Genomic DNA, 8,261 nt, shown 5'->3' with positions numbered 1-8,261 from the left:
CAGCACTGGATGTTTAGCAGCATTATCGCCCCCTCACTCCATATACTCTATAAGCTTGGAGCCTCCTTTACTGACAAACTTAAAAAATGGGTTAGAATATTTTTTGGCAATGTGCTACTTTTAAGAAGTTACTCCGTTCGATAACTGACAGCCGTGAAGAAATGAATTCAAGTAGAGAGATAGTTATTTACGCTTAACCCACGAAACAAAACATAATTACACACTGAGAATGGCTTGTAAACAATTTTAAAGAAAGCAGAAAATTATTGTTAAACTTAATATTTGTCACCAGTCTGCCAAATTTTAAGGAATTTCACAGCAGGAAACGCAAAAAATTCACTGTCAGTCTTTAATTCTGATGTAGTGTTCAAATTTCATCATACTTACCCCCGCAGGTTGGCGGCAGATGAAAATTTGACAATATCCTCAAGATCAAGCTACCGACCTTCATCAAAAATAAAAATATCTCTAGACATTAACTAGTATCTGGCACGAAATAAAATTTGAATAGAACTTCCATTTGGTAAATCTTTGAATTTTAACAACAGCGAGTCTATCAACTAAATACGGCTGACTTTAAACAATGTAAACAGAATTCGCGTCTCGCCTATCTCTAGATGCATTGTCGTTATTCGACACGAACAGCACTGGATGTTTATCAGCATTATACTCCCTCCTTTGCTCCATATACTATATAAGCTAGGAGCATAGTTTATTAAAGAACTAAAAAATGGGTTAAAATATTTTCGGACAATGTGCTATTTTCATTAGCGACGTTGGCTAGTTCGATTTCTGACAGCCGCGAAAAAATTAATTCAAGTAACGAGCAAGTTATTTCCGCTTAACCCACGAAACAAACCATAATTATGCGTTGGGTAATGGCTTGTAAACAATTTTAACAACAAAAAATTTATATATAAGGATTTGTCTTCGTTTTCAACAAACAGATGGTCTGCAAACAAAAGCCAATAGATTTTGCTTTGTAAACATTAAAGTTTGGGTAACAGTTGTTGGGTGTCAAATAACGCAAGCAGAAGGGTTTTGATGTTATCAACTCGTTACATTACACGAAAGGCAAATAACACAAGCAGACTTCTCCATTCGAGAATCGCATGTCATAACATCGACTTAAAAATATTTCATGACATTGTGTACCCCAATAGAAGTTTCTCGAAACGACCAATTCGAAACTTTCGTCCCATCGAGAATTTCATGCAAGATATGACAAGCGAAATTATCCATTCCACAATTGCATATAAATACTACTACTCACAGATATTTCACAACATCATGTTACCATTATCTAAGTTTGTCGATACGACAGATTCCTTTCATTCGTGGAAAGGAAAATTTTCCGCACGAACCTACAAGCACACTCCTCCATTAGACAATTTGATGTAAATACAAGCCCTTGTAGGGCTTACTTTATTTTACACAACGATACAAAACGAAAGAAACAAATCTATACCGAAATAAACGTATCAAGTATCAAAACAGTAAAATTCCTCTGTACGAAAACCTAAAAAGGAATAAAACAGCGGAACTCCGAAATTTGTAAATTCGAAGATCTGTATTTCGAGAACCGAGTCCTTCCAAGACTGTACTATATAACACTTATTGCTTCAGATTATTGAACACTTCGTACATACAACTGGATGCAGTGATATTTTTTAACAGCGAGTTATAGCCGAAAGATCACAAGTGCTCCATTTCGCAAATTACAAATACGTATTTTAAGAAACGGGTGCTTCAGTCCCTTACTTCCTTCGTTACCATAGTGATAAAGCGAACATTAACTCGTGAAAGGTGAGTCAAGTAGTAGGCACTCCTTTTACCGAGCACAAATCTGTAAGCTCGAAACCGAGCGTGCAATAATTTTTCCCCTGACGATTTCCCTGCAAACCAAGGCCATCACGTGCCAGTTTAGAGTCCCGGGTACTGGGAAATATGATCCAAGTTCTGGATATCAACCCATAGTTGCTCAACCGAGCGTTCAATTGTTTTTCCTTGTCCATTTCACTGCAACCCAAGGCCATCAGAAGTTAGTATAGAGTCCCTGGGACTGGACAATATCCCCCAAGTTCCGGGAAATCGAGCCAAAGTTGGTCAAAATCCCGATGCGTGTAAGTCGGTGTTCGCTACCTTTTTCACTCTTAAAATTAAGTGGGGCTATTTTGGCGCTAGAAATTAGCTCCAAAGCGAGCGTGCGATAGTTTTACCTCCATCCATGTCACTGAAAACCAAGGCTATCACGATGAAGTTTAGAGTCCCTGGGACTGAAAAATATCATCAAAGTTCCGGCATATCGAGCCAAAATTGGTCAAAATCACGATGCGCGTAAGGCGGTCTCGGCTATTCTTTCAGTCTTAAAATGAAGTGGGGCTATAATTCGGCCTAGAAGCTCAAAACCAAACGTTCAAATATTTTTCCTCTGTCCATTTCACTGAAAATCAAGGCCATCACAAGTTAGTTTGAAGTCCCTGGGACTGGAAAATAATCGAGCCAAAGGTGATCAAAATCACAATGCACGTAAGGCGGTCTCAGCTACTCTATCAGTCTTAAAATAAAGTGGGGCTATATTTTGGCCTACAAGCTCGAAACCGAGCGTTCAAATATTTTTCTCTGTCCATTTCACTAAAAACTCAGGCCATCACGAATTAGTTTAGAGTCCCTGGGACTGGAAAATATCCGAAAAGCTCCAGGAAATCGAGCCAAAATTGGTCAAAATCACGATGCTCATAAGGCGGTCTCGGCTACTCAATCAGTCCTTAAATGAAGTGACGTGGAGCTATCTTTCGGCCTAGAACCTCGAAACCGAGCGTTCAAATATTTTTCCTCTGTCCATTTCACTAAAACCCAGGCCATCACAAGTTAAGTTTAGAGTCCATGTGACTAGAAAATATCCCCCAAGTTCCGGCAAATCGAGTCAAAGTTGGTCAACATCCCTATGCCCGTAAGGCGGTCTCGGCTACTCAATCAGGATTAAAATAAGGTGACCTGGGGCTAAATTTCAACCTAGAAGCTCGAGATCGAGCGTTCAAATATTTTTCCTCTGTCCATTCTACTGAAAACCAAGGCCATCACCAGCTACTTTAGAGTCCCTGGGACTGGAAAATATCCCCGAAGTTCCGCAAAATCGAGCCAAAGTTGGTCAAAATCAAGATGCGCGCAAGGCAGTCTCGGCTACTCTATCAGTCTTAAAATGAAGTGAGGCTATATCTCGCCCTAGAAGCTCGAAACCGAGCGTTCGAATATTTTTCCTCTGGCCATTTCACTGAAAACCAAGGCCATCACCAGCTCGTTTACAGTCCCTGGGACGGGAAAATATCCCTGACGTTCCGACAAATTTAGCCAAAGTTGGTCAAAATTACCGTCGATGCGCGTAAGGCGGTCTCGGCTACTTTTTTAGTCTTAAAATGAAGTGGGGCTATATTTCGGCGTAGAAGCTGGAAACCGAGCGTTCAAATATTTCTCCTCTGTCCATTTCACTTAAAACCAAGGCCATCACGAATTAGTTTAGAGTCCCTCCCACTGGAAAATATCCCCTAAATTCTGGCAAATCGAGCCAAAGTTAGCCAAAATTACGATGCGCGTAGGGCGAGCTATATTTCGGCCTAGAAGCTAGAAACCGAGCGTTCAAACATTTTTCCTCTGCCAATTTAACCTAAAACCAAGGTTATCACGAGTTAGTTTAGAGTCCCCGAGACTGGAAAATATCCCCCAAGCTCCTGGAAATCTACACAAAGTTGTTCAAAATTACGCTGCGCGTAAGGCGGTTTCGGCTATATTTCGGCCTAGAAGCTCGAAAAAGAACGTTCAAATATTTTCCTCCGCTTATTTCACACAAAACCAAGGCCATTATGAGTTAGTTTAGAGTCCCCGGGACTGGAAAATCTCCGCCAAGCTCCTGGAAATCGACCCGCAGTTGTTCAAAATTACGCTGCGCATAACGCGGTCTCGGCTACCCTTTTAGTCTTAAAATAAGTGAAGCTATATTTCGGCCTAAAAGCTCGAAATCGAGCGCTCAAATATTTTTCCTCTGCCCATTTCACTGAAAACCAAGGCCATCAGTATTTAGTTCAGAGTCCCCGAAACTGGAAAATATCCTCCAAATTCCTGGAAATCGGCCCAAAGTTAGTCAAAAGTACGCTGCGAGTAAGGCGGTCTCGGTTACCTTTTTGCTCATGGATGTTAGACATCCATGAGCTTATAAGGCAGTCGGATGGCGTTCACTCACTCACTCAGTCCATTGTGATTAATTTATTCATTAAAACTGGATTAAATAGTTTTCACCTATCCCTCCCCTGCTAAGTATAATTTTTGTCCCAGACACTTCGTACTGTTTGTTTGGCTTGTTTTAGGGGGGGACAAGAAAGGCGAAATTTTGTCCTATAACACGGAGTTTATACATGGCGGTTAAGACGGCACGAAGATGGGTTTTGGTTCAATCCGTGGAGTTTTAAAATGGAAAGTTCTTAAGCTAATCAGCAGTAGCTGCGACAAATACACATGGAAAGACTAGAAGGACATACTATACCATTTTTGTGCGGCATTTTGAGGAGACCTTCGTGGAGTGGTAAAATGGAAAATTATCAAGCTAAGGAACACTAGCTTCGGCAACGGACATTGAAATCATGAAAGCTACGATGCTCGTTTCGAAATCTTTAAAGCTACGATGTTAAAAAGCGACGATGTCATGTCACGACCGAGGACAAAAAGTCTTTTAAAATGTCACCCGGAGGAGGAAACAATGCAATGGGCCATGAATTCTGTATCATCTGGAACCTAAGGTGAGCCTCCTTGTTGTGTCGTATTTTTTTACTACGCCTTTTATACGAGGGGGATTATTTCGTTCGGAAAGTAGCTCTGGCGTAGGGTCGACCGCTCTTTGAATGAAAAACAAAGACAGTTTTTTATCATGTCTTATCAGATTTCTAAATAGTATCACTGGAGAAAATCCAGATGATGTGAAAAATGTCAAGACTGCCCCAACTAGTAAAGCAGCATTCAGCATTAAAGGCAATACACTACATGCTGCTTTTAAGATACCTGCCAATACAGGTTTTGAGCATTTTGCACTGGACAGTGATAGACTGAATACCATTAGCGCAAAACTAGACAAACAGGGTGATTTTCATTGATAAGATTTCTATGGTTGAAAGTGGCATGTTCAACTTTTTGACTTAAAGATTACAACAAATTATTGGAACTAATGAACCATTTGGTGGAATAAGCTTGGTAACTGCTGGAGATCTTTTCCAGCTTAAGCAAGTTTTTGATAAGTGGATCTTTGAAAATTCCCAATCTGGCTGTAATGAATTTGCAACAAAAATTTGGACAGAGTACTTCACCCTCGTTGAATTGACAGAGATAATGAGACAAAGAGATGACAAAGAATTTGCTCAGCTACTCGATCGTTTGAGAGAGTGAAAGCACTCTGAAGATGATATAACCATTTTGAAACAAAGACTTCTGAATGTAAGGCCTGGACAAGATAATTACAATATGAACATGGCACATTTATTTACTAAACATGCATCCGTACATGCTCACAACAATGCATTGTATGCCCTCTCTAAAGCTGATAAAGCTCAGACTAAGGCTTTGGACATTGTAATCGGGGACATCTCTGATGATCTCAAGAAACAAATGAAAAACAAAATCCCAGATGATCCAACAAAGACAATGGGTTTATATTTGCTCATGTCAGTAGTAACTGCAACAAAATATGACTGACAACTACATTGATGTGACTGACGGACTCACCAATGGTGCAGAGTGTGTCACAGAACACAGAGACTACAGAGTTGAAATTATACCAGACCAATTATTATTTGGGTGTCATTTCCACATCCTGACATAGGCAGAAACCAGCTTAGAGAAAATGCACATTTACACAAGGCAACTATAAATAGAAATTGGACACCAGTATTGGAAGTAACAAGACAATTTTGAGTCAACAAAAAAGTGAGGTCCAAATTCTCCGGCGCCAATTTCCACTTAGACCTGCTGCTTCCAAGACTATTCACCGTTGTCAAGGCGACAAATTAAATGAGGTAGTTGTTGATTTTCCAGTATCCAGAAGAGAGCACATACATTATGTTGGCTTGAGCCATGTACGAAACAGCTCTGCAATGCATATTTTTAATTTGAATGAAAACAAACTAAAGGTTAGTGAGAAAGCTAAAAGTGAAATGAGCAGACTAAGAACACAAGTAAGCCTTGTGCCTTAAGCAGTGTTACGGACTGACGATTCACCCCAAACAAAAACAGTCTTGTTTCAGAATGTTAGATCTCTCCACCTCCACCTAGATGATGTACAAAGTGATTACAACATTCAAGAAGCTGATGACAACATTTTTGTTGGATCAAAACTTTGCTTGTTAGATAGAGATGATAATATCAACTTAGTAAATTAACTCTTTACAGAAATGCCTTTAATCAGTCTAACATAAGAACTTGCTATGGAACTGCTTTGTACATTAAGAATGATTTGAATTGTACTAAAATTCCATACAGATATAACTTTTAATTAATAATTTGGAAATCACTGTAATGGTGATGAGGCAACCAATTCCAAATATTAATGTCATTGGTATCTATCGATCGAAAACTAGTTACAATTTCACAGTTGATTGATCCTCTTACTCATCTTCATGACTTAGTATTCACAGAATCTAAAACTCCGAATGTACTGCTTGGGGATTTCAATACTGATCTAATGCAGGCAAATTCAGAACAAATGGCTCTGAAAAATATCTTATAACAGACAAAGGATACACTCAGTTGATTAACCAGTTTACTACTGACTACAGTACACAGATAGATCATGTATATACCAATGTATTACAATGTGTACAATTAGCAGGTACCCTGGAGTCTTACTACAGTGATCATAAACCTATTTACATTTTCATGAAAGCTGTTTGAATATTTCCCTGTATTTATCATATGAGATCATTATTAATATATAATTTAGCTGAATTTAGAAACTTTACATACCAAAGAAATACATGTGTCTAAATGTATCAAGCAACTATTTAAATCACACAGCAAAACAGTCAGAAAATTTATTTGCAGAAACAAAGAATGGTTTGAATTTACTGTGCTATTAATGTCCCTAAATTCCTAGTCTTCATAGAGATTCAAAATTACATGTAACTCTACCAAAATTTACAGATGCTGTACATGACAATACCTTTTTTCTAGGTTAAAAGAATTATTTTAACTCCAGTGTTTCTTTAGAGAGAGCACGGCATTATAGCTAGCATTTTCTTTCTTAACCCTTTCCAGAAAAGCAAGAAATATCACTTGGACACCTTAGTTAGGTAGGTAGCTTATTTTTATTGGGGCAGCAGGGGGGAGAGAATAGAAAGGAAAGCAAATTAAAGAAATACAAGATTTTTTCTGCATATAATCATTTATACCCTTTTAAAATGTGTCACTGTTACATTCATTGTGTATTGCAGGTTAGGCAAGTTGTACTATTGTACATGTGCATATAACCCAGATGAACACTGCAATAACAACTACAGTATGATATGCAAGTGACAGTAAGCAGATGTTACTATTAACACAACATTACTGATGCTATACAGGTTTATTAGCCGTCAAAAATAATAGCAAAAGACTTAGTAGAAACTGGCTTTAACAACACAAATCACCATTTAAACTTCATGGAATTAATCTGAGAATTACAGATGGATGTGGAATTCTCCTGCTTACAAAAAGAATAAGATGTTTTCAAGACTTAAGTCAGCTGACACTTGAACTTTTGAAACTCACTCTTTGCAAAATACATTGGGTGCAAGCATATAAAATGGCTCTCCAGGCTGCATGTATAATTACAGTTGGAAACACTTTAGAAATTTATCCATATATGTTTCTTAAAGTCAAGAATGTTGACAATTGAAATCCATCTGAACTTGCTATGCGTGTCAAAACTTAACTCGAGAAATGAACTTATAGCTTTACACTGAAATACAGAAATTATATAACAGAAGCTTAAAATTAGCAGTTCTATACCATGTTCATATACATGAACATATACGTGTAGAGTATCGCAATCAGCCTTAATATTAGGACTACAATTAAATGAAACTCCTAGAACCCATCATTAAGGAACACAAAAGTTGAATGTTTTAATGTCTCTATTCATAAAATACAAATCTGGCAATGTTTATTCGAAGTATAAGCTGTCCTAACTGTTCCAGCTTATACCTTTTGAATTTCCATTCAGTTCTTAAAATGGTGGTTATCAT

General features: G+C 38.2%; 2 long non-coding RNA genes across 3 annotated transcripts in view; both read left to right on the top strand.

The window, feature by feature from the left end:
• LOC149111418 (uncharacterized) overlaps positions 1 to 528 on the top strand; it is a 779-nt gene extending 251 nt beyond the window's left edge. Inside the window, exon 2 of the long non-coding RNA XR_016208197.1 lies at positions 396 to 528. This is a non-coding gene — a long non-coding RNA (uncharacterized LOC149111418). The remainder of the gene's footprint in view (positions 1 to 395) is intronic.
• Positions 529 to 4,620: 4,092 nt separating this feature from the next.
• LOC149111417 (uncharacterized) lies at positions 4,621 to 7,736 on the top strand. 2 transcript variants are annotated; one of them, XR_016208216.1, is made up of 2 exons: positions 4,621 to 4,790; positions 7,470 to 7,736. It is a non-coding gene; the product is annotated as an uncharacterized LOC149111417 (long non-coding RNA). The 2 variants fall into 2 exon arrangements; XR_016208217.1 differs by lacking the exon at positions 4,621 to 4,790 and adding an exon at positions 7,001 to 7,328.
• The last annotated feature ends 525 nt before the right edge of the window (positions 7,737 to 8,261 follow it).

Source organism: Orbicella faveolata, unplaced genomic scaffold (assembly GCF_042242905.1).
Source record: "Orbicella faveolata isolate gen_17 unplaced genomic scaffold, um_ofav_v1 contig_24, whole genome shotgun sequence".
In the NCBI taxonomy this organism is placed as follows: Eukaryota; Metazoa; Cnidaria; class Anthozoa; order Scleractinia; family Merulinidae; genus Orbicella; species Orbicella faveolata.
The sequence above is the reverse complement of the archived record's forward strand: the minus strand, read 5'-3'. Positions and strand labels throughout refer to the sequence as shown.